General features: G+C 46.6%; 1 protein-coding gene across 2 annotated transcripts in view; it reads right to left on the bottom strand.

Moving 5' to 3' along the window:
* The window catches only part of ST3GAL1 (ST3 beta-galactoside alpha-2,3-sialyltransferase 1), a 99,016-nt gene extending 75,161 nt beyond the window's left edge, over positions 1–23,855 (bottom strand). The window contains exon 1 of one of the 2 annotated variants that reach the window (XM_083450746.1): positions 23,302–23,855. The gene's annotated coding sequence lies outside the window, so the exon portion shown is untranslated. The remainder of the gene's footprint in view (positions 1–23,301) is intronic. The other variant, XM_083450745.1, reaches the window with a different exon arrangement.
* Positions 23,856–27,781: the final 3,926 nt, after the last annotated feature.

Below are 27,781 nucleotides of genomic sequence, written 5' to 3'. Positions count from 1 at the left end.
ACTGAACTGATTATTACTATTTTGTTTTTATTATTCTACTGATTGATTGGTTTCTTTAGAGTCTGTATAAGAGATTCTGCTTTTTAATGTTTGGTGTTTTGTTATGTTTTTATATACAGTGGTACCTTGGTTGTCAAACGGCTTGGCTCCCGACCAAATCGGCTCCCAACGCTGCAAACCCATAAGCGTTCCGGTTTGTGAACGTTTTTGGGAAGCCGAACATCCGATGCAGCTTCCGACTTGGTTTTAAAAGCTGTGCCTTGGTTTTCAAATGGTTCTGTGAGTCGAATGGACTCCCAGAACCGATTAAGTTCAACAACCAAGGTACCACTGTATTTTGTAAGCCACCCAGGGTGCCTGGGGAAACCCAGCCAGATGGGCGGGATATAACTAATAAAAATTTATTAATTATTGTTTATTATTATTATTATTAATTACTACTACTAATACGTCCCAACCCATATTGCTTTGCTTCGCTCCAGGAAACCATGATCATCAGTAAGCCAAGGACAAACTCTAGCTGCATCATAGTTTCTTGAATTTCAGATTCAACTCTACACCAGGAATTGTGTTTTGTTTCCTCCAAGCACAAGTGAGAAGAAATATGGGTGCACACATGATAAGCCAAACTTTACGGATTTCCATGGCATGTAAGCACAACCTTGGTCTGCCAAAGCTTTGCCGCTGATCTATTGGGAAGAAGAGCTTGCAGATCAGGAATGGAGACTCTTGTTGTTGTTGTTGTCCGACAGTTTCTTCCCGTTATTCCTGACCGTTGGCCCTGCTAAACAAACACACCCACACCACAATCTGCTAAAACTGGGCACACGGCACAAGCGATGCAGAACCTGGTGCTCCTACAGGTCACTGCCCCCGTCCCCGCCCCAGCTATTTCTGTTTGTTCATTTGTGGCCAAGAACTGCTGATACCAAATCTTAGGACTGGCAGAATGCCCAGGGACACGGAATAAGCCAGCAAAACCATCTGCCAAACTAAACGTTATTTGTGCATGTGTCCGAACTCAAAAGTTTCCTGAGATAACGGAGATTGCGGAAGATTGGGGAACTTACAGGGGGAGATCTGTGTGTGTTTAACCCCTCCAGCGCATGATACACACTAACTAAAACGCCCATCCACCCAGGGGAGTATTTCTGCACCGGCTGAGTTTTGGAGGCTGCCCAGAACATGAACTAACTGCTAGGTTGGGACATTTGCAGTGGAGAGAATCAGCTTTCTGGGGGAGGGTTAAGCAACGCCCCCCCCCTTCCGCATTCCAGTTCTCCCCTGCAAAAATGCCCCCAGGACCTACATCAGTGCTGCAAAGGAATTGCATGTTGGGGAGCTTCATTTTTTCAGGGTTCAGACAACTCGACTCCGTCCGTGGATGCAGAATGCAGCCATTGTGGTGGCCAGAAGCCATCGATAGAATTTTCTCCCGTGAATTTATCTAATCCTCTTTTTTTTAAAGCCACACATGGTAACATAACAGCCATCTCCAAGTATTTTAAAGGGTTGGTGCACAGATGGAGCAAATCTGATTTCTGCCGCTCTGGAGGGCAAAACCCGAAGCAATGGGTTGAAATTAAAACAAAGGGATTTCAGTTAATATTGTTGGAATCATAGGATTGTAGAGTTGGAAGGGAACCTGAGGGTTCATCTATCCAACCCCCTGCAATGCAAGGAATATGCAGCTGTCCCATACGAGGATTGAACCTGCAAACTTGGCGTCATTGGCACCATGCTCTAACCAACTGAGATATCCAAGAGTTCCCTGGCGAAACAGTGGAACAAGCTGTCTTGCAAGCTGGACTCTCCTTCACCAGAGACATTTAAGCAGAAGCTAGACAATGGACTCTTTGCATGGTCGGGGTTGGGCCAGATGACCCCTGAGGTCATTTCCACCTCTGCCATTTTATGACCTAAAAGGTAAAGGTAAAGGGTCCAGTCGTGGCCGACTCTGGGGTTGCGGCACTCATCTCGCTTTATTGGCCAAGGGAGCCGGCGTACAGCTTCCGAGTCATGTGGCCAGCATGACTAAACACCGTTTACCTTCCCGCCAGAGCGGTACCTATTTATCTACTTGCACTTTTTACGTGCTTTCGAACTGCTAGGTTGGCAGGAGCGGGGACCGAGCAACGGGAGCTCACCCCGTCGCGGGGATTCGAACCGCTGACCTTCTGATCGGCAAGTCCTAGGCTCTGTGGTTTAACCCACAGCACCACCCGTGTCCCATATTTTATGACCTAGGATTTCCTAAAGATGACTTTCCCCCTGGTCTTGTGCTGCTTCTGGCAATGGAAGATTGCCACTATCTTGACCTTATCTTCCTTTTTTGACTTAAGTCCTCGGCACTACCGCAAATATACCTGAGTTAAGAGCACTGAGAAGCCACTATAGAGACTTCCTTCCAAATTCTGCCCCCATTTCAAAACCCTTCTAATACTGCCTTGAGAAAGCTATGCATAGAGTTATGATCACAATTGCCCCCCGCCCCCATTTCTCAATATCACATCCCACTGGAAATGGAGGCAACAGATCTAATTAGACGGGGGCGAATTTTGGAAAGGAAAAAGAGACGAAACCTAGTGTTAATGAGGTTGCTTCAGCTGAAATTACACCTCGGAAATTAACATCAAGGCCAATCATACATGCATCCAGGGAATTAGGCTGAACCTTTCGTGAAATTACGTTCACATAGGAAAGAAGTACATGCATGAAAAGATCAGGCATATTTTATTGGCTTTAATTAAAATTCACTGAATTACAGAGAACGGCCATAGCTCAGTTTGATGTTTATATGCTGACGTTCTCAGGTTCAATCCCTGAAAGCAGGCTGGGACCAACCTCTCCCATAATAATTTGTTGCCTGCCCATCAAAGCAATCCCTGTCATGGGTCAACAATGCAACTGGAAGAGGAGAGTTTTGCAGAGGCCAGATACAGAAGTGTCCTATTTGCCATCCTCTGGACTTCCTGGGAAAACTCCCCAAACCAAACCTTCCGTACAAGGCCTGGGGATGGCTGGTGGGATTGGGCGGGGGCCAGTAACAGCCCCTCTAAACTCCTGGGCCCTCGGTCCCTGTCTCGCCAGGCCAACCAGTGCCGCCAGGTCTGCTAGGTGCCAGCTGGAACCGGGTTCAAGTCCAGTGTAGCTGACTGAGTGCAGAATGGGCAGTCAAAGGACGCTACATCAACCTTGGCGCATGCCCATAAAAGCAAGTCTAGAGTCGGAGACTAGGGAGAGGTTGGGATTGTGAGTGTGTGATCTGAGTTTGTTTGGGCCCTGGGTGAGTGCCAGGGTGGATGGGTGGTGCCCTGGGCGAGAACCAGTTGGCTGAGAGGTCCTGGGTACCAAGGTGTGTCAAAAAGAGGAAAAATTTGTAGCGGTATGCACCTATCGGTAACTTGTGTTGATTGTTTTCTTGTGCATTTTCATAACATTTGTTGCTGCTTTAGTTTTCTGTACACTGGTTAGGGAAACTTTTGCATATTATGTGTTACAGAAAAGGTCTAAATAAATTAAATGAATAAACTTGGAGAGCTTTGGCCAGTTATAGTAGACAGCTTGGGCTAAAGTGATGTCAAACTGATCCCGATGCAAGTTTGATAAGTTGTTTTAATATACACAGGTATTCTTCAAAGAAAACATAGTTGAATTTGCTGAGAAATTTGACTCAGTTTCATTTAGGACGAAGGTAAACACTTCAGATGAATCTTATCCAAATCCATTTGGAATCAAAAGCTAACAAATTGCTACAACAATGGATTTAAACTCGGGCAATTTTAGCCCGAGGCACATTTTTATGGCCCCTTATCCAAAGGGAAACAGATATCATTGAGCTTAAGAACTTTACTTAACAATTTAATCAATCAAGTTTTAGAAAGTTGTGAGAAATGCTGGTCCATGTGTTATTTTTCTTGGACTTGACTCTACAATTCCATTCAGCATTTTTAAGTCATTGCAACGTCTACCCCAAGAGACGTTCAGCTGCAAAGTTCTGTGAATGCCCGAGAAATTAGACATGAGTAATAGTGCCTCAATAAACTTTTACGGCAGTGTTGGCTCTCCAGTTGAAAATGTGACATCCAAAGAATGTAGGAAATTGCCTGCAGTGTTTGGTTGTGATGAACCCATGCGTAGGATTACCAAGACTATCCAGACAAATTGGGGGGAAATAAGATAAGAACGTAAGAGCCCGTTGGATGAGGCCAACGGCCCAGCTAGTCCGGCATCCTGTTCTCACAGTGGCCAACCACAAACCCAAAAGCAGGACCTGAATGCAACAGCACTTTTGGTTCCCAGCACCTGGTAATCTGGGACATGATGCCTCAGCCAGTGGTGATAAGTTGGGTGCACATCTTGTCGATTTCCTACTTCAAAGGGAAGTGTACCAAGTGTTGGTTTTGACCTATAAAGCCTTAAACGGCTCAGGACCGCAATACCTCAAGGACTGCCTCTTTCCCTATGAACCTACCCAGACCCTGAGATCATCTTCTGAGGCCCTTCTTAGTGTGCCTCCCACTTGAAAGGTCCATCACAGCACAATCTCTTAGCTGCCAAGACATCATAGTGCCAACACAATTCCATGGACGCTTCCATTTTCCAGTGAAATTGAGCCATTTGCGTGCTCCAACCCAGGACAGGTTTTGAGGGTTTGCAACGCGGGCGTGTCAAGCAGCCAGGCTGATCACCGGGGCAGGACGGTTTGAGCATATTACACTGATCCTGGTCCGACTGCACTGGCTACCAATTAGTTTCTGGGCCTAATTCAAACACGGGTTTTGACCTATAAAGCCTTAAACAGCTCAGGCCTACAATATCTCAAGGACCACCTCGTCCCATATGAACCTACCCAGACCCTGAAATCATCTCTGAGGCCCTCCTTCATTTGCCTCCTCCACGAGAGGTTCGGAGCGCGGCCGCACAAGAACAGGGCCTTCTCTGCAGTGGCTCCCTGTCTGTGGAATGCTCTCCCCAGGGAAGTTTGCCTGGCACCTTCATTGTACACCTTTAGGCGCCAGGCAACAACCTTCCTCTTTAACCAGGCCTTTGGTTGATCCGATTGACATCCTATGCCCTTTTAAAATGTGGCTCTTTGGGGGGGGGGGCGTTGTTACTAGGTTATTGTTTTGATTTTGATTTTATAAATTGTGAACCGCCCTGAGACCTCCGGGTATAGGGTGGTATATAAATTAAATAATTAAATAATAATAATAATACCAACACCCAGCAAAATCTGTCACTTAAGGGATATCCTCCAGTTCACTTTTGAATACATAGCTCAGTCGGCAAAGCATGAGACTCTCAATCTCAGGGTTGTGGGTTTGAGTCCCACATCGGGCAAAAGATTCCTGCATTGCAGGGGTTTAGACTAGATGACCCTTGAGGTCCCTTTTCCAGCCCTACAGCTCCATGATCTACCCAAGAGGTTTTCTGTATCTGCACGGAATTGAAAAAAAAAAAAAATGAAACCAAAAGCTAAGTATACATGCAGATTGCAATCATAGAGGAAGCCAAACCAATCACTGAAATCCACGACTGTTATCTCAGCAGTAAAACAGGTATATTTCATTGCCTTATACCGCGCAGGCCATAATAAATATACCATTACTTTCCACCCAGAGTTTCGGCCGTCACTGCTGGCAGCTGACCACATAGTTCAGTGGTTAAATAATCGTATCACCAAGGTTGATAAAACGTATTTGCTTGTTTCAACATGTTTAGACCTCAGGTTACACCACAAAGGAAATGTTCGATGTTGTGCTTGGCTCTTTGTGAAGATGTAGCCTTTCCTTTATGAAACAGGCATGTGATTGGGATGGAATGGGGAAGGAACGGCCTGAAAATAAGTAGATCTACATCGTGGATCATGATTAATGTTATGCTTTACGGGAAAAGTGACCTTAAGTTTCTATTTATACAAATAGCTGCTTTTAGAAGAAGAAGAAAAAGAAAAAGAAGAAGAGGAGGAGGAGGAGTTTGGATTTGATATCCCGCCTTTCACTCCCCTTCAGGAGTCTCAAAGCAGCTAACATTCTCCTTTCCCTTCCTCCCCCACAACAAAAAATATGACTTTAGAGCTGACTTGACCAAAAATGGTAAATAGACATTCTGTTCTGACAACTGTAATCTTGGTTTAAGGAGACATTTGGCACCTAGCTTATATATCTGAGTCCCGTCCCACCCTATAACTTTTATTAAATTTTCTGTTTTACATTTTAGAATATTCATTTAAGAAACCTTAAAATATCAGTGACTTCCCTTCTTCTCTTTCCATGGTTCATTTTCCATAAGATAAATCCCTGCATATTTTTACATAAACTAAGCCATTCATTATTCCATTATTACATCCATCAAAACTTATTTACACTGTTGAATTTATCTTAAGATACATATCGGAGTTTCATGGCAACTTCCTGTATGGCACTGAGTTTAACTTCCTCAACAGAAATGAGTTGCATCAGTAACCTATTATGCTACGGTTTCATTCTTCCTGCTGTGATCCTGCCCCCACCCAAAAATAAATAAATAACTCCTTCTTAAAGATGTTGATTACAGTGGTACCTTGCAAGACGAATGCCTCGCAAGACGAAAAACCCGCAAGACGACAGAGTTTTTCGTTTTTTTAGTTGCTTCGCAAGACGGATTTCCCTATGGGCTTGCTTCGCAAGACGAAAACGTCTTGCGCCTTTTTCTTAAAACCGTCAATGCATTCCTATGGGAAACCGTCAATGCACAGTGGTGCTTCGCAAGACAAAAAAATTCACAAGACGAAAAAACTCACAGAACGAATTAATTTCGTCTTGCGAGGCACCACTGTATAAGAGTTTACCTTTGCCTTTAATGAGAGGGCAATAATGATTTGCATATAAACATGGACTGGAAATCAAGGACAATATGAATTCATGGTTATCTTTTCTTTTGAAACAGGGCAAATATCCAGGAATATTATTCCTAGAAACTCTGAAAGATTAGATTTGAAGCTCTGATTGAATCATAGACTCACAGAATTGTAGAATTGGATGGGACTGGCGGCTTATGAGGTTTCATCCAACTCTCTACTTGCAATATGTGGTCACTGTTGTATGCTTCAGTCATGCAGATATACCAAGCACTCCAAATAAAGTTTATAATTAATTCTGGAAAACACAATTGACATAGAATGGAACAGAAAGAGATGTTTTAATTTGCTAATTAACTACATAAGGGATATTACTTCAGGAAGAAGAGTACACAGAGGTTTTAATTAGTGTCTAGAGTTAAGAATCTCAGAGACGTTCATAAATTTACATGAAACGACTAAAAGAAAGCCATTATTATTACTACCACTTGATAAATTGGCAGGCACTGAAATTATGACTATCCAAAGTATTATGCAGAATAGATATATTTGAATTCCCAATTACAAATAGAAACCTAGAGGTCAAAGGGTAAAAGCACAATCTTACATTTGCTTACTCAGAAGTAAGGGTAAGGGTGCATGCACCGAATTGCAGCTTTAACTGAATTGTCACAAAACTGACTGAGTAGCCAATCTGTTAGAAATCCCTCAGTATATGCTGGGTCTTACATACTAAGCCTGCACTGAAAAGAGTTTGGATTTTAAATCACAGCCAAGGCAGAGACTGCCTTCAACCTGAAGGCTTTCAGGATGAAGGTGTTTGTTGTCACCTGATGTTGAGGATGAGAAGAAGCTCATTCAGTTTCTGAGCTTCCAAAAACTTCTAACATGTTGCGAGGCGAAGGAACTCGAGTGTTGTGTGTGCAGCCCAATCCTACACAAAGATAAGCAAGCCCATTCTACAGACACATGTAATTGTATTATACTGTAAACCACCATATTTTTCGCTCTATAAGACGCACCTAGTTTTTCCAGGAGGAAAACAAGAAAAAATATATTCTGAATCCCAGAAGCCAGAACAGCAAGAGGGATCGCTTCGCAGTGAAAGCAGCAATCCCTCTTGCTGTTCTGGCTTCTGGGATAGCTGCGCAGCCTGCATTCGCTCCATAAGACGCACACACATTTCCCCTTACTTTTTAGGAGGGAAAAAGTGCATCTTATAGAGCAAAAAATACGGTAACCTGATCCGAGGCAGAAAGGATATTGTTACGTCCAAAAACTTAGCCACTCCAAATGGTACCTTTTTATTTCCATTATTAGTGTGCATTTAGGGACATAAGACCCATTAAGTCAACTTGAGAATTTTGTTTCTCATCCTCCCACTTCAGACAGACTTTGCCAGAAGTTAAACTTACATTAAAAAAGGCTGTTTTTTTTTAAATAAAAAATTATAAGCTAAAGATTGTTGGCAAATTTGTCAGCTTGTCAACCCCTTCTCAAAAATCTGTAATTAGAGCCTTTCCCACATTAAGTATGAGCCCAGAAGGCAAATACATAATTACAGGCATTTTCTACCAATATATTAGACACATGAGTCACTTGGAAGCATCTGGTCTGCTAGGGCTCCTTGGCGCGTCTGTTTTTGAGCATGTAAATATGTATGAATGGGTAAAAAGGCGTTTCATTGGCTTAATTGACAGAACACAGAAAACAGAACATGCACCTTTTGTAGGGGAAGAAAACTGGAACGTGTGCAGTAGAGGAGAGCAACCAAGAGTCTAGAAACTGAGCCTTATGAGGAGTGGTTGAAGGAGCTGGGTATGTCTAGCCTGGAAAAGTGAGACTGAGAATAGATACGATAAGGTAAAAGGTAAAGGTACCCCTGCCCATACGGGCCAGTCTTGACAGACTCTAGGGTTGTGCGCCCATCTCACTCAAGAGGCCGGGGGCCAGCGCTGTCCGGAGACACTTCCGGGTCACGTGGCCAGCGTGACATCGCTGCTCTGGCGAGCCAGAGCCGCACACGGAAACACCGTTTACCTTCCCGCTAGTAAGCGGTCCCTATTTATCTACTTGCACCCGGAGGTGCTTTCGAACTGCTAGGTTGGCAGGCGCTGGGACCGAGCAACGGGAGCGCACCCCGCCGCGGGGATTCGAACCGCCGACCTCTCGATCGGCAAGCCCTAGGCGCTGAGGCTTTTACCCACAGCGCCACCTGCGTCCCTATAATAGATACGATAGCCATCTTCAAATATCTCAAGGGCTGGCACATGAAAGAAGGAACAAGCTTGGAGGGTAGGACCCAAAATAAATAGTAATAATAATAATAATAATAATAATAATAATAATAATAATAATGTTATTTATACCCTGCCCTCCCCAGCCAGAGACGGGCTCAGGGCGGCTAACACCAGTAAAATTACAGTAAAAGCATCATAGGGAGAGAAAAAAAAACAATTTAAAATACAGGTTAAAATACAATTTAAAATACAGCCTCATTGTAAAAGCAGCCGATAAATCAAGACCATATGGGGAGGGAAACATAAGGGTCAGACTGAGTCCAAGCCAAAGGCCAGGCGGAACAGCTCTGTCTAGCAGGCCCTGCGGAAAGATGTCAAGTCCCGCAGGGCCCTGGCCTCTTGTGACAGAGCGTTCCACCAAGTCGGGGCCAGTACTATAAAGGCCCTGGCCCTAGTTGAGACCAATCTAACCACCTTGCGACCTGGGACCTGCAAGGCTTTGTCATTTGTGGCATACCAGGAGAGACGGTCCCGTAGGTACTAGGGTCAAAACCAGCACCTTAAACCTGACCGTGTACTCCACCAGGAGCCAGTGCAGCTGGTAAAGCACTGGATGAATGTGATCCTGCGGCAACGACCCCGTAAGGAGCCTTGCCGTGGCATTCTGCACCCGCTGGAGTTTCTGGATCAGCTTCAAGGGCAGCCCCGCATAGAGCGAGTTACAATAATCAAGCCTGGAGGTGACCGTCGCATGGATCACTGTGGCCAGATCAGGGCGAGAAAGGTAAGGGACCAACTGCTTGATACGGCGGAGATGGAAAAATGCCACCTTTGCTGTGGCTGCAACCTGCGCCTCCATGGAAAGGGAGGTGTTGAAGGTTACACCCAAGTTTCAAGTTACAAGAAAGCAGAGTCCGACTAAACGCCAGGAAGAACTTTCAGACACTAAGAGCTGTTTGGCAGTGGAACGGACTCCCTCGAAAGGTTGTGGACTCTCCTTCTTTGGCGGTTTTTAAGCAGAAGTTGAACGGGCCTCTGTCATATGGTTGCTTCACTTGAGATTCCTGCATTCCAGGGGGTCAGACTGGATGACCCTCAGGGTACCTTCCAACTCTGATTCCCTAGTGCTTTAAAGATACAGTGTGGCTGTGCCTAAGACAGGCTTAGGCAAACTCCAGCCCTCCAGATGTTTGGGACTACAATTCCCATCACTCCCGACCACTGGTCCTGTTAGCTAGGGATGGTGGGAATTGTAGTCCCAAATATCTAGAGGGCCGGAGTTTGCCTATACCTGGCCTAAGACTTCCTGGATACAGTGGTACCTCTGGATGCAAACAGGATCCGTTCCAGAGCCCCGTTCGCATCCTGAGTAGAACGTAACACGCGACTGCACGGGTCGCGTTTTGACACTTCCACGCATTCGCGTGACGTCATTTTGAGCGTCAGCGCATGCGCGAGCGGCCAAACCCGGAAGTAACGTGCTCCGTTACTTCTGGGTCGCCACAGAGCGTAACTTGAAAACGCTCAACCTGAAGCATATCTAACCCAAGGTATGACTGTACAGTGGTACCTCGGGTAAAGTACTTAACTCATTCCGGAGGTCCATTCTTAACCTGAAACTGTTCTTAACCTGAAGCACCACTTTAGCTAATGGGGCCTCCCGCTGCTGCTGCGCCGCCGGAGCACAATTTCTGTTCTCATCCTGAAACAAAGTTCTTAACCTGAAGCACTATTTCGGGGTTAGCAGAGTCTGTAACCTGAAGCGTATGTAACCTGAAGCATATGTAACCCAAGGTATCACTGTATAAGCAATCTGCCGGGGCAGTTCCTCATTCCCCCTCTACTAGACCGGCCTCTACTGATGCCATAAAAAAGCCTTCAGACTGGAGACACTTGCTCCAGTTTTATTGCCACTGAATTGGATTTGAAGATTACCCTCCCTTGCTTGGAAGGCGGAAATCTCTTGATCCCAGCCATTGATTTAAAGAAATAAGAACAAGCCTTGTGTTGTCAACATAAAGTGAAATTAAATGTCTAGTTCTTGTAGGCACAGCCAAGTAGTCTGGATACATAATCCTACTGTAACCTTCAAGGCTTGGAAACCAGACAGCTTCCCTTCCCCCCCTTTTAAAAAAAAAAGAAAGATTATTTTAATCTCATTACTTTTAAACCAGTCTCATGGTTTTTGGGGGAGGAGTGGAAAGGGAGGGGGGAGAGCCAGGATAATTGGGCACTCCACGTTTTTCTACAGCAAGAATTTTCAAGCAGGGATCGAACCTCCTCTCCCCTCCTCCTCCTCCTCCCATCCTCTTCTGAATACCAGGCGCAGCGCTAGATTCTTTCGATAGGAAAACCACTTAACATGATTACAATCAACTTCAGCTCTCGTGTTTCCTCTCTTCGCAATCTACATCCAAACGTTAAAAACTTGGTTTGGCTTCACCCAGTAGTTGCATCGGCCTCTGGGAGGGCTTTGCAATATTATTATCATCTCATTTTTCATCCTTGGACCTGTTTAATCTGAAAACACAGCGAGCGGGCTAAGGATGGAAGGAGAGAAGGAATATCCTTTCTTCAACACACGGTTTTACCGACATCCATCATGGCCGCCCTTCTGTTCCGCCATCTTTCTTGAAAGCCAGCACCTCTGAAACTTTCGATTCATGTCACCCTTTTCCCCTGTACCTTACCTCATCCCTGACCTGAGACCATGGAGCTGATGGGAATCTATCAAGACATTAGGGCTGGGCAATATCTGGTTTTTAACGTCGCAATATATCACCAGCTAAACATTGCAATATATTGATATATCACGAAGTCTTAAATAAGGATGGAGCTACGTAGAGGCAAACACTCATGTATGACCACAGAAGTAGCTCTTCCCTGTTCTGCTGGAAGAACCATAGAACATCTTAGATCTGCCTAACTTTTGGGTGCAGTTATTGTTATAATTCCCCATTCTAAAATCGCATTGGAACGATGGTGTTGAGAGCACTCCCAGTCAAGGCCTGGCCGGAGGGCCGGTGGTGAATGGACAGATAAATCACTCACCTCATGGTTTTATCACTTCCTGGAATTTCACAGTTCCTATGTGAGATGCCTTCTGCTTTCAAGATCCCACACCATCCTGTTAAAATATCTCCGTCCTATGCTAGAAAGTCTCACATGCACATGTTTCTGGACACCAACTTTCTCCCAGTGATGCAGCAGTAAAACTGCTAACACGTTTGCAAAGCTAAGCAGGGTCTGGTATGGTTTCAAATTGGATGGGGTAACAGCCTGTTGAAATTCCTGCATTGCAGGGGGTCGACCCGCGGGTGGTCCCTTCTAACTCTGCAATTCTGTGACATCAGCCTTAAGATATTTTTTCAAGAGAGATGTTTGGCCGTGGAAAGGACTCCCTCGCAGGGCGATGGCTTTCTCCTTCCTTGGAGGTTTTTAAGCAGAGGTTGGGTGGCCATCTGCCATGGATGCATTGGTTGACATTGATGCATTGAAACGGGTTGGACTAGATGACCCAGGGGATCCCCTCCAACTCTACAATTCTATAATTAAGCCATTGTGGGTACTAGGAAAAGTTCTACAAATAGCTTCCCATGGACTTAATCTCCTGTGCTGGCACCAGCTCCCCACATACCAGAGCCGATTCCTGGAAGACTCGCCCCTTTGTATTGGTGGGATTTCCCTCCCACTCACACCTAACTCCCAGGGGAGACAGTAGGGAGGGGAAGGTGAAGGAAGAAGGGATAAAGAAATATAATTCACGGACGGGCAGACAAACCTAAAAACAGACATCCATGCAAAATTAAACACAGGTCTTACATGATCTGTCCCACTAAAATCAACCACAGGTACTTGATAGATTTCCAATTGAGGGACAAAAGCCCAGGGAAAAGGGAAATGGTTTGCCTAAGGCAGGAGACTCTTGAGAGTCCCATGGACTGCAAGAAGATCAAACGTATCCATTCTTAAGGAAATCAGCCCTGAGTGCTCACTGGAAGGACAGATCCTGAAGCTGAGGCTCCAATACTTTGGCCACCTCATGAGAAGAGAATACTCCCTGGAAAAGACCCTGATGTTGGGAAAGATGGAGGGCACAAGGAGAAGGGGATGACAGAGGACAAGATGGTTGGACAGTGTTCTCGAAGCTACCAGCATGAGTTTGACCAAACTGCAGGAGGCAGTGGAAGACAGAAGTGCCTGGCGTGCTCTGGTCCATGGGGTCACAAAGAGTCGGACACAACTAAACGACTAAACGACTAAACAACAACAACAACAACAACAACAACAACAACAAAGGCAGGGGTCAGCAACCTTTTTCAGCTGTAGGCCGGTCCACCGTCCCTCAGACCATGTGGTGAGCCAGATTATACAGTGGTACCTCAGGTTACAGACGCTTCAGGTTACAGACTCCACTAACTCAGAAATAGTGCCTCGGATTAAGAACTTTGCTTCAGGATGAGAATAGAAATCGAGTGGCGGAAGTGTGGCAGCCCCATTAGCTAAAGTGGTACCTCAGGTTAAGAACAGTTTCAGGTTAAGAACAGACCTCCAGAATGAATTCAGTTCTTAACCTGAGGTGCCACTGTATTTTGGGGGGAAAAATGAACGAATTCCTATGCCCCACAAATAACCCAGAGGTGCATTTTAAATAAAAGGACACATTCTACTCATGTAAAAACAGCTGATTCCTGGACCATCCATGGGCCGGATTGAGAAGGCGATTGGGCCGCATCTGGGCCCCGGGCCTTAGGTTGCCTACCCCTGGCCTAAATGCCTAAATATAGAGAAAGATTGTGCCAGGCGAGCTCATAGCTGTCAACTTTTCCCTTTTCTTGCGAGGAATCCTATTCAGAATAAGGGAATTTCCTTTAAAAAAGGGCAACGTTGACTGCTATGGGCGAGCTTCCCAGGGGAACGTTTTCCACAAGAAGGGACCCACCACTGAAAAGACTCATTCTGGCACTGCCAAATCTAGGCCACCTATAGAAGGGCACTCAGAGAAGGTCCTATTTTGTATGGTCCAGGTCTGACCCCAGTGTGTTAGATTTATTCTTTCTAAATTAGTAGGACCTATGACAATGAGTGTGGTGGTGACAGGAGACGGGGGTGTTATAAATTGGCAAAACAGAGAGAGGAATTGATGCCTTGGGGTCAAAATCCATGTTGAATCATCTTTTTTCCCCTCAAGGAAATAAAATATGAGTGTGGCATGTGGACACTTAAAGGCGGGGGAGTTTTTGCTTCCCAGAACACTTGAATCCATTGTTTCTGGTCTACATAGATTGTGAAAACTGAGGAACAAGTATTTCAAGTGTTCAGAGATCCCATTAGACCAAAGTACTTGGGTTTCCTTCGGCATTAAGGGCAATGAAGTCAAGCAGAGCTTTTGCTTGATCTGCTACTCTCCTGTATGCTGTTGAAGTTAATGAGATTGAAATCAGATTAAATGCGGATCAGGACACGGGAAGCCTAACGCACCGGGGCGCTTTTTGAAAGCAATCCCTTCTATCACAAGGACGTCACAAAAGATAACGTGCCGGTTGTCCCACCTGAAAGTTGCCACACCTCCAAAACACCTTCCACGGGAACTGCAGTTTGCTCTGGGAGATTAGCCACCCTGAACAAACTAAAGTTCCCATTACTTTCCATGAGCATTAAAGTGGTTTAAATGTGTGGTGCGGGTATGACCTTAGTCAAGCTGTTCTTTAGCACCCACTTCAAAACCTGACAGTTTGACCCTTATTATTTTTAACTAGCAGGGGAATGGGGAACCTGTAGCCAAGTGTTGCTGAGCTACAACTCCCAGCATCCCTGACCATTAGCCATGCTGCCTGGAGTCCATCATCTGGAAGGCTGCAGTTTCCCCATCACTAAGTTAGCACCCTGCGTAAAATTTCTCTCCACCTCTTTCAGTGCAAGGACTGCCTAGATGAGGGGTAGCCAACATGCCCACTCTGGATATTGTTGGACCACAACTCCCATCAGCCAACAACTCCCAGCCAATGCGCACAATGGCCAGAGATTATGGAGTTTGCAGGCAAACAACTCATTAGCTACCCCTGATGTAGTTTCTCCCATTTTCCTCCTTTCAAGAATCTGGGGAGTTCCTTTTCATGATGGAGACAGACTTGGATAGCCGCTGCTTTTTGTAGTTCTAGGGAAGAGGAAATAACCATGGTTGCGTTTCTTCGTCCCAGCAGCGTTAGGATCCAAATGGCTCCTTAAACCAGGATGGAAATGGAATGCCGAGTTGCCATTTTGGGGCCAGGTGGCTAAAAAGCCGTATTTTAGATACTTTTTGGTTCCTGAAATTTGTTCCGATTGCGCAGATAAAATATCACGGGTAGAATTCTACAGGATGTGTTGCTAGGGTGTGAAAACAGCCCAGATCCAAGGGTCCCCAGTCACACATCTCCACATCAGGCATCATCCTGGCAACGTCATTTGGTCAAAACTGGCTGATAGCCAGGTGCAAAATGCACCTGGCAAATTTCAAATGCTGCTTCCCTGTAGGCTAGTGTTGTGCAAGAGCTTTTCCTCCAACTTCTCAAGGTTGCTTCCCCAGCAAAAGGGGGTTCCGTTTTACTGCCTCATTCATAGAACACTTAAGAGTTTCTTTAGAATTTCTCTGAGCTCAGGGTTTTGAGGCTACCTTGCAGGTGGTGTGGTGTTCCCGCTCCACACACAAACTATTCTTTCCAGCACTCTAGCCTTCTGGATCTGAGAAAGTCTCATGACAGGAGTTGTCGCCTGACCATCTTCCCCCTGGGCCTCAGCTGAATCAAGGGCACCCAGGAAGGCTGCAAAGTGCAGACCACTGCAGAGATGATATGCAAAACTCCAAAAGGGACACTCGCAAAAATTACGTAAGCACAATGAAAGCCACGAGGAGGTCACCAAATTTTCAGATGCACTTTGTTTACTCCTGAACTGATGGCAAATGGAGAGGAATTTTCAGCACAGCACTGCAATGGGCCTTGGTGCAATCTCATTCTTGCGAAGAATAAAGAAAGAGCCTCATTTGAATGTCTTGTTATCTCCTCCCACCTTCTGCTTGAAGACACAGAATCATGGTCTGCAACCAGCCAATTTTCCTCTAACACCCCCTTGGTCCCCCCCCCCTTTTCTTTTACCATCTAGCCTGAGAGATCGGTAGCACTCAAAAGCACTTAAATTCATTCCGGGGGTCCGTACTTAACCCGAAAGGTCTGTAACTGGAGGCACCGCTTCTGCACATGCACGCGGGGCGAAACCCGGAAGTATACACTTCTGGGTTTGCCATGTTTGAAACCCGAAAGTTACATAACCAGAGTGGTACGTAACTCGAGGGTCAACTGTACACTGGTGTGTAATAGTTTGGTTGGCTTAGTAAAGGTATTTACTACCATATGCTAGTGGCCATCTGTGAACCAGGAAGAAGAACCCCTACCCAAATGTCATCTTTGCCATGTTTTCTCCCTTTCCACCTCAGTTCTCACATCTAGAATATGGGGATAACAGTACTGATCTGTAGTTGTAAATTCTGTGCTCCAAAGGGAAGGGCAAGAACCAATAGGTAGAAATGTGGGGCATGAGACTCTTCATCTTGAGCCCCATGTTGAGCAAAAGATTCCTGCTTTGCAGGGGGTTGGACTAGATGTCCCTCCTGGTCCCTTCCAACTCAACCATGAGAACATGAGCATGGAATTTATTACAGTCAAAACCAGCTTCAGAAACACAAATGGAACTACAATCCCAACAGCCAAACAAACATTTAAAACAATATACAACAATAGATTTTAAGTTTAAAAGTGTGATAGGCATATAAACACATAAAAACTTTAAAATAGACTACCTTAGAGAAATGACCCAAAGTCGCCCGTGGGTCCAGGTTTAGGAATTTTCTTAACAAACTAGACTGAAACGGGGGATGATCTGCGCCTACAGATCTGTGCGCAGAATCTGGTGACAATCTGGGTCGTCTTGTGGTCTTTGCCTAACACAGTGGCGCTGTGGGTTAAACCACAGAGCCTAGGGCTTGCCGATCAGAAGGTCGGCGGTTCAAATCCCTGCGATGGGGTGAGCTCCCGTTGCTCAGTCCCTGCTCCTGCCAACCTAGCAGTTCGAAAGCACGTCAAAGTGCAAGTAGATAAATAGGTACCGCTCCAGCGGGAAGGTAAACAGCGTTTCCTTGCGCTGCTCTGGTTCGCCAGAAGCGGCTTAGTCATGCTGGCCACATGACCCAGAAGCTGTACGCCGGCTCCCTCGGCCAATAATGCGAGATGAGCGCTGCAACCCCGGAATCGGTCACGACTGGACCTAATGGTCAGGGGTCCCTTTACCTTTACCTTTAAGCCTCACCAGCAGGGGGGCAATGGTTTCTCTACATGCCTCATCGTAAAAGGGACACCTAAAAAATATGTGTTCAGGGTTTCCTATATCCCCCAATGGAGAAGTGCAAGTTCACTGGCCACCAACTCAACCATTCTATGGTTCTATCAACTTGTAAGGAAGAGGTTTCCGGCTAAACATCAGTGCAACAGGCTGCTTTGAGGGTGGGCGGACTCTTTGCCGTAGGGAGTTCAGAGTTGCCCTCTTATCAGGAAGCCTAAAGTCTCCCGACTGAGCAGCCTATCAAAAGAAAAATTCAGCCATCAGCCTACAAGGGGCAGTGTGCTTTGCAGCTGCTTCAAAACACCCACTAATCCAGCCCATAGCCGAAGATGGGGGAGCTCACGTTCGGCAGATTCCCATCGCCTCCGAAGATTTGCTCGGCATGCGTTCCTGACAGAGTAGTGGCAAACCTAATAATCAAACCGCGTTCGTTATCCAGCATCCCTCTGATCAAGACGCACAAAGCCTCCAGGCCAAAACAGATGCAGCTTTAGCCTGTGGTACCCAGTGATGGGCTCCTGTGGCTATAGAGCTCTCGGCCAAGTTGAGACGGGAAGAGGGATACTGATCGGCAGCCTAAACCTGAGAAGCCCCTTGATTAATTTATCAGCGGCTACGAACGCTGGAGAGACCATCTGCTCGGTGAGAGACCAGAGCCCAATCTGCCAGCGATTTCCAATCTTAATTGCCGAATTAAAAAGAGACTTAAGAAGGGAGAGACGCTTCCTAGACCATCAGGAAAAGAGGAAAAGGATGGCTGTGCTTCAAAGGGGATGGGGACCTCCTTCCATGGTTGGTGCCGTTTACTTTTCCGCTTCTACAGTCTCTGCACATGGGATGAGTTCCTCCACTTATCAGAGCTCGCCCGTCTGCCACTGTCTTTCAGGGAAACAGTCAAGAGCTCTGCACAAACCCAGAAGAAGTGTGCCGATTTACTGACTGAAGCTGCCTTATACAGAAGTAAGACCATTGGTCCAGCTAGCTTGGTCCTGTCTATAGTGACTGGCAGGGTTTCAGGCAAGAGTCTTTCTCATTCCTATCAGGAGTTGCTGGGACTTGATCCGGGAACTTCTGCACACAGAGAGCATGCTGCAGCAATGGGCCCCAGCTGGACAGACTGGGCAGCAATTGAGAAAAACAGCAGGTGCCCAGAGGGTGTCAAATAATAATATAGTAATAATAATTTATTCTTTGTACCCCGCCCATCTGGCTGGGTTTCCCCAGCCACTCTGGGCGGCTTCCAACAAAGATTAAAAATACATCAAAATGTCACACATTAAAAACTTCCCTGAACAGGGCTGCCGCCTTCAGATGCCTTCTAAATGTCAAATAATTGTTTATCTCTTTGACATCTGATGGGAGGGCGTTCTACAGGGCGGGTGCCACTACCAAGAAGGCCCTCTGCCTGGTTCCCTGTAACTTGGCTTCTCGCAGCGAGGGAACCGCCAGAAGGCCCTCAGCGCTGGACCTCAGTGTCCGGGCAGAACGATGGGGGTGGAGATGCTCCTTCAGGTATACTGGGCCGAGGCCGTTTAGGGCTTTAAAGGTCAACACCAACACTTTGAATTGTGCTCGGAAACGTTACTGGGAGCCAACGTAAGTCTTCCAAAGCAATTACACCCTCTTTGCATTCTCCACAATCCCAGGTGTGCAAGGCCTGGCTGCAGGACTGGAAAGGCACTCTGCACATGATCAGGAGATCAGGATGTTGTCCCACACAGGAAGCATCAAGCAGCTCGTTTCAACTGAATGTCAAATCCCATCGCTATAATTACATCGACCCCGTGTAAGAAAAGGATGTTAGAATCATAGAGGGTCATCCAGTCCAACCCCCTGCGATGTAGGGTTCTCAACTGAAGCAAGAATGACAGAGGACCACCCAACCTCTGCTTAAAAACCTCCAAGGAAGGTGAGTCCACCATCTCCCAAGGGAGATGAACAGCTCTTACTCTCAGAAAGCTCTTCCGGGTGCTTCGCTGGAATCTCCTTCCTTGTAACGTTACTGTCAGCAGGGCTGTGCCTACTTCTTATCCGGACAAATTCTTAGAAGTAGCAGCAAGAAGTGAAACTAGGTAAGAGCAATGCTTTTGCACTGAAGGGCCTGTCTCAAAATCCATGCATGCGACAACAGGAGAACATCAAGTTTTCAGCTGCTCAGAATGAATCATCTCCAGTATGAGATCCGCACTGGCCAGGAAACTGATCTTTTGTTCTACAAATATGCTGAATATCAGATGTGAACAAGAGCTTAAAGGGGGAATTGAAGACTTATATGTAAAAAAATAAAAATTCCTAGAAATGTGAATTGAAGTTCAGAACTTCTCCATGAACTCACAGACAATACCAGTTCCCCAGCTGCAATACATTTGTTCTATATTAGTTTTATTCCCCCCTTACGACACTATACATTACAACAGTGCAGTGAAGTACCGTATTTTTTGCTCTATAAGACTCACTTTTTCCCTCCTAAAAAGTAAGGGGAAATGTGTGTGCGTCTTATGGAGCGAATGCAGGCTGCGCAGCTGTCCCAGAAGCCAGAACAGCAAGAGGGATTGCTGCTTTCACTGCGCAGCGATCCCTCTTGCTGTTCTGGCTTCTGGGATTCAGAATCCTTTTTTTCTTGTTTTCCTCCTGCAAAAACTAGGTGCGTTTTGTGGTCTGGTGCGTCTTATACAGCGAAAAATATGGTGGTTTACAGTATAATACAATTAATGTGTCTGTAGAATGGGCTTGCTTATCTTTGTATAGGATTGGGCTGCACACACAACACTCGAGTTCCTTCGCCTCGCAACATGTTAGAAATTTTTGGAAGCTCAGAAACGGAATGAGCTTCTTCTCATCCTCAACATCAGGCAACAACCAACACCTTCATCCTGAAAGCCTTCAGGTTGAAGGCAGTCTCTGCCTTGGCTGTGATTTAAAATACAAACTCTTTTCAGTGCAGGCTTAGTATGTAAGACCCAGCATATATTGAGGGATTTCTAACAGATTGGCTACTCAGTCAGTTTTGTGACAATTCAGTTAAAGCTGCAATTCGGTGCATGCACCCTTACCCTTACTTCTGAGTAAGCAAATGTAAGATTGTGCTTTTACCCTTTGACCTCCGGGTTTCTATTTGTAATTGGGAGTTTCAATTATTTCTATGTTCCTTCAAATATATTCTGCATAATGCTTTGGATAGTCATAATTTCAGTGCCTGCCAATTTATCAAGTGGTAATAATAATAATAATGACTTTCTTTTAGTCATTTCATGTAAATTTATGAACGTCTCCGAGATTCTTAACTCTAGACACTAATTAAAACCTCTGTGTACTCTTCTTCCTGAAGTAATATCCCTTATGTAGTTAATTAGCAAATTAAAACATCTCTTTCTGTTCCATTCTATGTCAATTGTGTTTTCCAGAATTAATTATAAACTTTATTTGGAGTGCTTGGTATATCTGCAGGACCGAAGCATACAACAGTGACCACATATTGCAAGCAGAGAGTTGGATGAAACCTCGTAAGCCGCCAGGGTCCCATCCAATTCTACAATTCTATGAGTCTATGATTCAATCAGAGCTTCAAATCTCATCTTTCAGAGTTTCTAGGAATAATATTCCTGGATATTTGCCCTGTTTCAAAAGAAAAGATAACCACAAATTCATATTGTCCTTGATTTCCAGTCCATGTTTATATGCAAATCCTTACTGCCCTCTCATTAAAGGCAAAGGTAAACTCTTATAGTCAAACTGGGAGGGGTGGCTAACACCCCAGAGGACAGGATCACACTTCAAAACGACCTTGACAGATTAGAGAACTGGGCAAAAACAAACAAGATGAATTTTAACAGGGAGAAATGTAAAGTATTGCACTTGGGCAAAAAAAATGAGAGGCACAAATACAAGACACCTGGCTTGAGAGCAGTACATGTGAAAAGGATCTAGGAGTCTTGGTTGACCACAAACTTGACATGAGCCAACAGTGTGACATGGCAGCTAAAAAAGCCAATGCAATTCTGGGCTGCATCAATAGGAGTATAGCATCTAGATCAAGGGAAGTAATAGTGCCACTGTATTCTGCTCTGGTCAGACCTCACCTGGAGTACTGTGTCCAGTTCTGGGCACCACAGTTCAAGAAGGACACTGACAAACTGGAACGTGTCCAGAGGAGGGCAACCAAAATGGTCAAAGGCCTGGAAACGATGCCTTATGAGGAACGGCTAAGGGAGCTGGGCATGTTTAGCCTGGAGAAGAGGAGGTTAAGAGGTGATATGATAGCCATGTTCAAATATATAAAAGGATGTCACATAGAGGAGGGAGAAAGGTTGTTTTCTGCTGCTCCAGAGAAGCGGACACGGAGCAATGGATCCAAACTACAAGAAAGAAGATTCCACCTAAACATTAGGAAGAACTTCCTGACAGTAAGAGCTGTTCGACAGTGGAATTTGCTGCCAAGGAGTGTGGTGGGGTCTCCTCCTTTGGAGGTCTTTAAGCAGAGGCTTGACAACCATATGTCAGGAGTGCTCTGATAGTGTTTCCTGCTTGGCAGGGGGTTGGACTCGATGGCCCTTGTGGTCTCTTCCAACTCTATGATTCTATGATTCTATGAATGGTTTTACCTACCACACATCCTCACAACCACCCTGTGAGGCAGGTTAAGCTAACAGATGGTAGCCCAAGGCCACGCAGTGAGTTTCATGACTGGGGGAATGGGGTTCAAACCCAGATCTCCCAGGGCTTATCTCCCCGCTCCGGACCTATTTCTGCAGCCGGGGGCGGGGAACTTAGCGCTGGAGTTGCAGAAAGTCTTCAAAGTAGAAACACGTGGCGGAGCTCGCTTCCTGCGTCAACTGAGTCGCTTCCACAAAACGGATCGCCTCGCCGCGTTTCCGCAGCGAGCTCGAAGTTAACTTGCTTTCCCCACCGCACCCTTTTCGGAAACCGGACGGGCGAAGTTTGCAACTCTGCGCCCCTCACCCCTTCTCCAAACCAACCCCTCTGGAGAGAGAGAGATCCCCGGCCCCTCGCTCCCTATCCAAGGGCAAGGATCTCCCCCTCTACACACACACGCCTTGCGCACCCCGCTACTTTCTCTAGAAGTAAAACAGAAGGAGAGAAGAGATAAGGAAAGGAAGGAAGGGGAGAGAAGACACCGAGGCGCCGCTCGGACTCCGGGCTCGCCGGCCACCAGGCGGGGGCGGCAAACAGCCAACCCCTTCCCCAAACCCCCTGAAGGGCTAAGCCGAGAGAGAGAGACAGGCGGCCGACGGAGAGGCCGGACCCAGGAGAAGACTGGAAAGCGACTTGCTCGCCAACCCACCCACGCCTCGCGCGGCTGATGTTTTAAACCGAGAGGGAGAGAAAGAGGGGAGTGGGCAGCTCTAGGGGGACGAGACTGCCCGGCTGAGGCCACAACTCCGCCGGGAAGAGTCGGCGTCTTCCTCCGACACCGCGCCCCGCATCTGCGCGCCGGGCGCGGAGATCCTTTCTTGGGGGGTCGCGGAGTCTATGGAGCGCGCTTGTCCCGTTGGGGCGAGTCCGGAGAACGAAAAGGTCGCCTCTCCCCTTCCCGTTAGCCCTTTTTTGAGACGTACACACACAGGCAGGCACACCCCTCTCTCGGCGAGCTGGGCCCCCACTTCCCGTCTCTCTTAAAAATCCAGGTTCACAGGAAGAAGTCCCCAATCCACTCCGCTACATCATGTCCCTGCTACGCCCCGGCCGCCGAGCGGCTTGACCCATTCCGGCTTGGAGATCTCCCCTCTCCAGAAACAGATCCCGCCTCAACCGGTGGACACAGCTCCCTTTAAGCCCGAAGATACAGGCACACACCCGAGCCCGTCGCCAATTCTACTCCTCTACCTTCGTCCCGCCGATGCGAGAGTCCCTTTCCCCGCCTCTCCTCCTTTCTCGGCGGATCCGGGAAGGAGAGATCCCTGGCGCGCAATGCCGCCGGGCACTCACCGCGTCCGGAGAGGCTGCTGGCGCCGCCGCCGCTGCTTCCCGGCAGCTCTCATCGCCTTTGCACGCCGCCTTCTCCTCCTGCTCCTCCTTTGTCCTTCCAAAGTACCCGCCGCCGCCGAGCCACGACGGAGGCACCTCCCCAATCCAAGGCAAGGAGGGGGATCCTCTTGCTCTGCTCTGCTCTCCTCCCCTCGCTCTCGTTCCTCGGGCGGCAGCAGCAGCAGCAACAATGCACTCTCCAAGCGCTGCCTCGGCTTCTTCCTTCCTCCCTTCCTAATATAGCGCTCCCTCCCCGAGAAAGCCACGTGGATGGGAGAGGGAGGCAGACAGACGTCGAGAGAGCGAGCGCGCAAAAACGCACAGGCGAGGGGCGCAGCGCAGGCTCCTCCTCACTCGCAGGCAGCGACCGAGAGAGGAGGACAGCGGGAGGGCGTGTGTGTGTGTCGGTGCTTTTAAAACATCGACCGCGCAGAGCCCTCGGCTGATCTGGCAGGAGAGAGAGAATGTGGAACGAGTTAAAGGGGACTCTGCGCCAGGCAGAAATAAATAGGGCCCATGTGGGACTCCGCAGGTTTCTGGCACGTGTGAGAAGGGAGGGTTCCCGGGCCCGGTTTAATTTATTCCTCGGCCATGTGTGGAGAGCGAAGGGTGGAGTTATAAATTGCTCTCTCCCTCTCTCTCCCCCCTCCCCGGCCTTCTAAAACTAGCAGCTGGATGATAATCCAGTCCTCAAGAGAGCGAGAGTCCGGTTTGCCAAAGTTCCCGTCTGGCAGCGCCGGCGCAACAGCCGTCTTGTTTCCAAAGCAGCCCCGGAGAAGCCCTGGTCGGTTTTCGTGAAGACTGAAAACAGTGGGTTGTGCCCTGCGCGAGAGCAAGAGGCTTCTCCCCCGCTCCTTCGCCTCGGGCGATTTAGTCGGGTGCCAGATCCCCATGGGATCCCCCTCCTTGGTGGAGTCTCAATACGGAGTTGGGGGCAAGAGGATTTCCCGGGAAAGTCGTGGCAATGCCCAATTAAACCGATAAGAGCACCGCCGCTGCGCGTTGCAATGCCGATGTGCCGGCGTTGGGTGCTCTGCGGGAGTAGAAGAGTTTTGAGAACTGAAGAAAGATGCAGAGAGAAAGAAGGTGTAGTTGGAATTTTGCAGGCAGGAGGCTGGGGAAGGCTAGAGCTTAGCAATGAGGTGGGCATGAGAGGTAATGGAGACCGTTGGAGAGCGACGGCTCAGGACAGAGGACGGGGGGGGGGCAGCTATTCCCCCCCCCCCCTCAGTAAATACAAATTAATCCAAATCTGAGGTTGTGACCTCCCTAACAAAAACCCTGGCTACGCCTATAACACAGGATGTGGGTAAGTGGAATATAGCAAGATGGATTTTCATATAAATATTTGCACTCATTTAATTCCATTCATGAATCACTTGCTATGAAACATCACCAAACGATCAACATTAACAATATATATCTATAAACAATAGAGAAACCACACCTGTTTCTCTAATCCTCCATCTACCTTCCCTGTATTTGATGGTCAGGGTGCTGAATCACTTCCCTGGTTTGTCAAAAGTCTGCTGCTATAGTTTTAGTTGCTTGAGATTTTATGGTTCCAATATATGGTTTGTGTGTGTGTGGTAGTATTTGCTTTTTAAAAAAATAAAAATAAAAATTATTACTTTTTGAACAATTTGAACACTACAAAACAAAACAAAACCAACAATAGAACAATACAACACAATACAAAGACACTACATAACACTAACACATTAAACTAACAAAACCAAACAAAAACAGTTTAAAACACTCAGTTTCAATATCTTGTCTTTCATTCACTTATTTCACCGACCTCCTCGCACCTCCCTTTTTGTATTCCACTTCTATCAATTATTTCAGCAATTCCTTTCCATCTTCCTCTGTTTTCTGTCCTATAATTAACACATTCTAACCTTATTTTACCCATAATATTCTATTAATCTATTTATACTTAAATCCTTATAACATTTCTACTAAAGCCATATAACTTCATTCCACCATTCTTTTAACATTCATTAATTTTGCAGTACAGTATTTCTGTAAATAATCTTTAAACTTTTTCCAGTCTTCTTCCACCGACTCTTCTCCCTGGTCTCGGATTCTGCCAGTCATTTCCGTCAGTTCCATGTAGTCCATCAACTTCATCCGCCATTTGCTATCTCTTTGTAAACGGCTTAAGAGACTGGGCCTGTCTTAAACTGCATCTAAATAGGTCTGAAAAATAAATATGAAACTGTCGCCTAGGTCACCTATAAAAAAACCATTTCAAATCCAATGCACGTACAGGCTGGGGCATGGAAATGGCAGAGAGGTGGCTCAGCCGAGGACACAAAGTTTGGGTAGGTGGAATATAACAAGATGGATTTACACAGGGATATTTGTATTCATTTTGTTTTATTCCATTCATGGAGCACTTGCTATGGAGCACCTCCAAGCAACCGACAGTAGCGTTGGTGCATATGTATACAGTGGTAGCTCGGGTTACATACGCTTCAGGTTACATACGCTTCAGGTTACAGACTCCGCTAACCCAGAAACAGTACCTCGGGTTAAGAACTTTGCTTCAGGATGAGAACAGAAATCATTCTCCAGCGGCGCGGCAGCAGCAGGAGGCCCCATTAGCTAAAGTGGTGCTTCAGGTTAAGAACAGTTTCAGGTTAAGAACGGACCTCCGGAACGAATTAAGTACTTAACCCGAGGTACCACTGTATAGCTAACATATAAAACTGTCATATAAAAGCAGTTCGAATCCAATGCAGGTGGAATGTGAAAATGAAAGAGGGATGGGGTCAAAAAGAGCAAAAGGAAGTGTAAGAAAGATTGAAAGTGCATGTGAGAGAGAAAGAGGGGAGAGGGAAAAGGGAGTTTGAGAGTGTCAGGCAAAGGCAGAGCAGAGATAGAGAACTGATGGACAGCAAGACTATTGTCATCATTCAATGCTGCTACCTGTGTGAGCAAATGGGAATACCTGTTTGGAAATAAAAGGCATTCACCTACATGTGCAACTTTTTCCCCAAGGATCTGAAGATTGCCTCGCCCTGTCCTTGGCTGCCAACATTCCTGCCAGACATGCAGCTCTTAAAGGCACAGGAGCCCTGGCAGCAGGAGACAGGTGGCTGCCATGGACATTAAACTCACAAAAACTGGAGGCTTAAAGGGGAGAGGAAGTGTGTGAGTATCTGCCTCTCTGTCTGTCTCCGTCCATAGACATCAAAACAGGATAGGGGATTTGTCTGGTGAAGAGAAGCAATTCCCCCTCTCTCCTCCCTATTACATAGATCATAAAAGAGTATATTGCCATGAATAAACCAGCTCGTCTATTATTTATTGATTACCCAAAGGCTTTTCACAGTGTCGGCAGGTGTAAAAATCTCTTGTCGTGTTTTAATGGAGATGGCCTTTCTGCTCGGTCTTATTTGATTCACAGCTCTGATTGAAAAAGCCAGAGGGATATTCCTTCACCCCCCACCACTCCACTCTGTCCATCCCTCTCCATCCTTCCTAGCTCCCCAAGCTATTATTATTAGTATGTGTGTTCTATCCATTCTTAAGGAAATCAGCCCTGAGTGGTCACTGGAAGGACAGATCCTGAAGCTGAGGCTCCAAGACTTTGGCCACCTCAGGAGGAGAGAAGACCCTCTGGAAAAGACCCTGATGTTGGGAAAGATGGAGGGCACAAGGAGAAGGGGATGACAGAGGACAAGATGGTTGGATAGTGTTCTCGAAGCTACCAGCATGAGTGTGACCAAACCGCGGGAGGCAGTGGAAGACAGGAGTGCCTGGTGTGCTCTGGTCCATGGGGTCATGGAGAGTCAGACATGACTAAATGACTAAACAACAACAACAACCATCCGTGCATTATGGTGTTGGAAGAGATTCCTCCATGGACTGCAAGAAGATCAAACCTCTCCATTCTGAAGGAAATCAGCCCTGAGTGCTCACTGGAAGGACAGATCGTGAAGCTGAGGGTCCAATACTTTGGCCACCTCATGAGAAGAGAAGACTCCCTGGAAAAGACCCTGATGTTGGGAAAGATGGAGGGCACAAGGAGAAGGCAACGACAGAAGAAGAGATGTTTGGATAGTGTTCTCGAAGCTACCAGCATGAGTTTGACCAAACTGCGGGAGGCAGTGGAAGACAGGAGTGCCTGGTGTGCTCTGGTCCATGGGGTCACGGAGAGTCAGACATGACTAAATGACTAAACAACAATGTGTCTTCTATCCTACCTGTGTGGAATTCAGCTTTATCTGGTTGTAAGGAGCTTTGAGTTGTCCCAGACAAGATAAAGCAAATAACAAATTCAGTAATAATAATAATGCCCCCACTTGCACAATACCCTGTGAGGTAGGTC

The sequence above is a fragment of the Podarcis tiliguerta genome, assembly GCF_965153285.1.
Source record: "Podarcis tiliguerta genome assembly, chromosome: 7".
NCBI lineage: Eukaryota > Metazoa > Chordata > Lepidosauria > Squamata > Lacertidae > Podarcis > Podarcis tiliguerta.
Note: the sequence above shows the minus strand (reverse complement) of the source record. Positions and strands in the feature narration are given on the sequence as shown.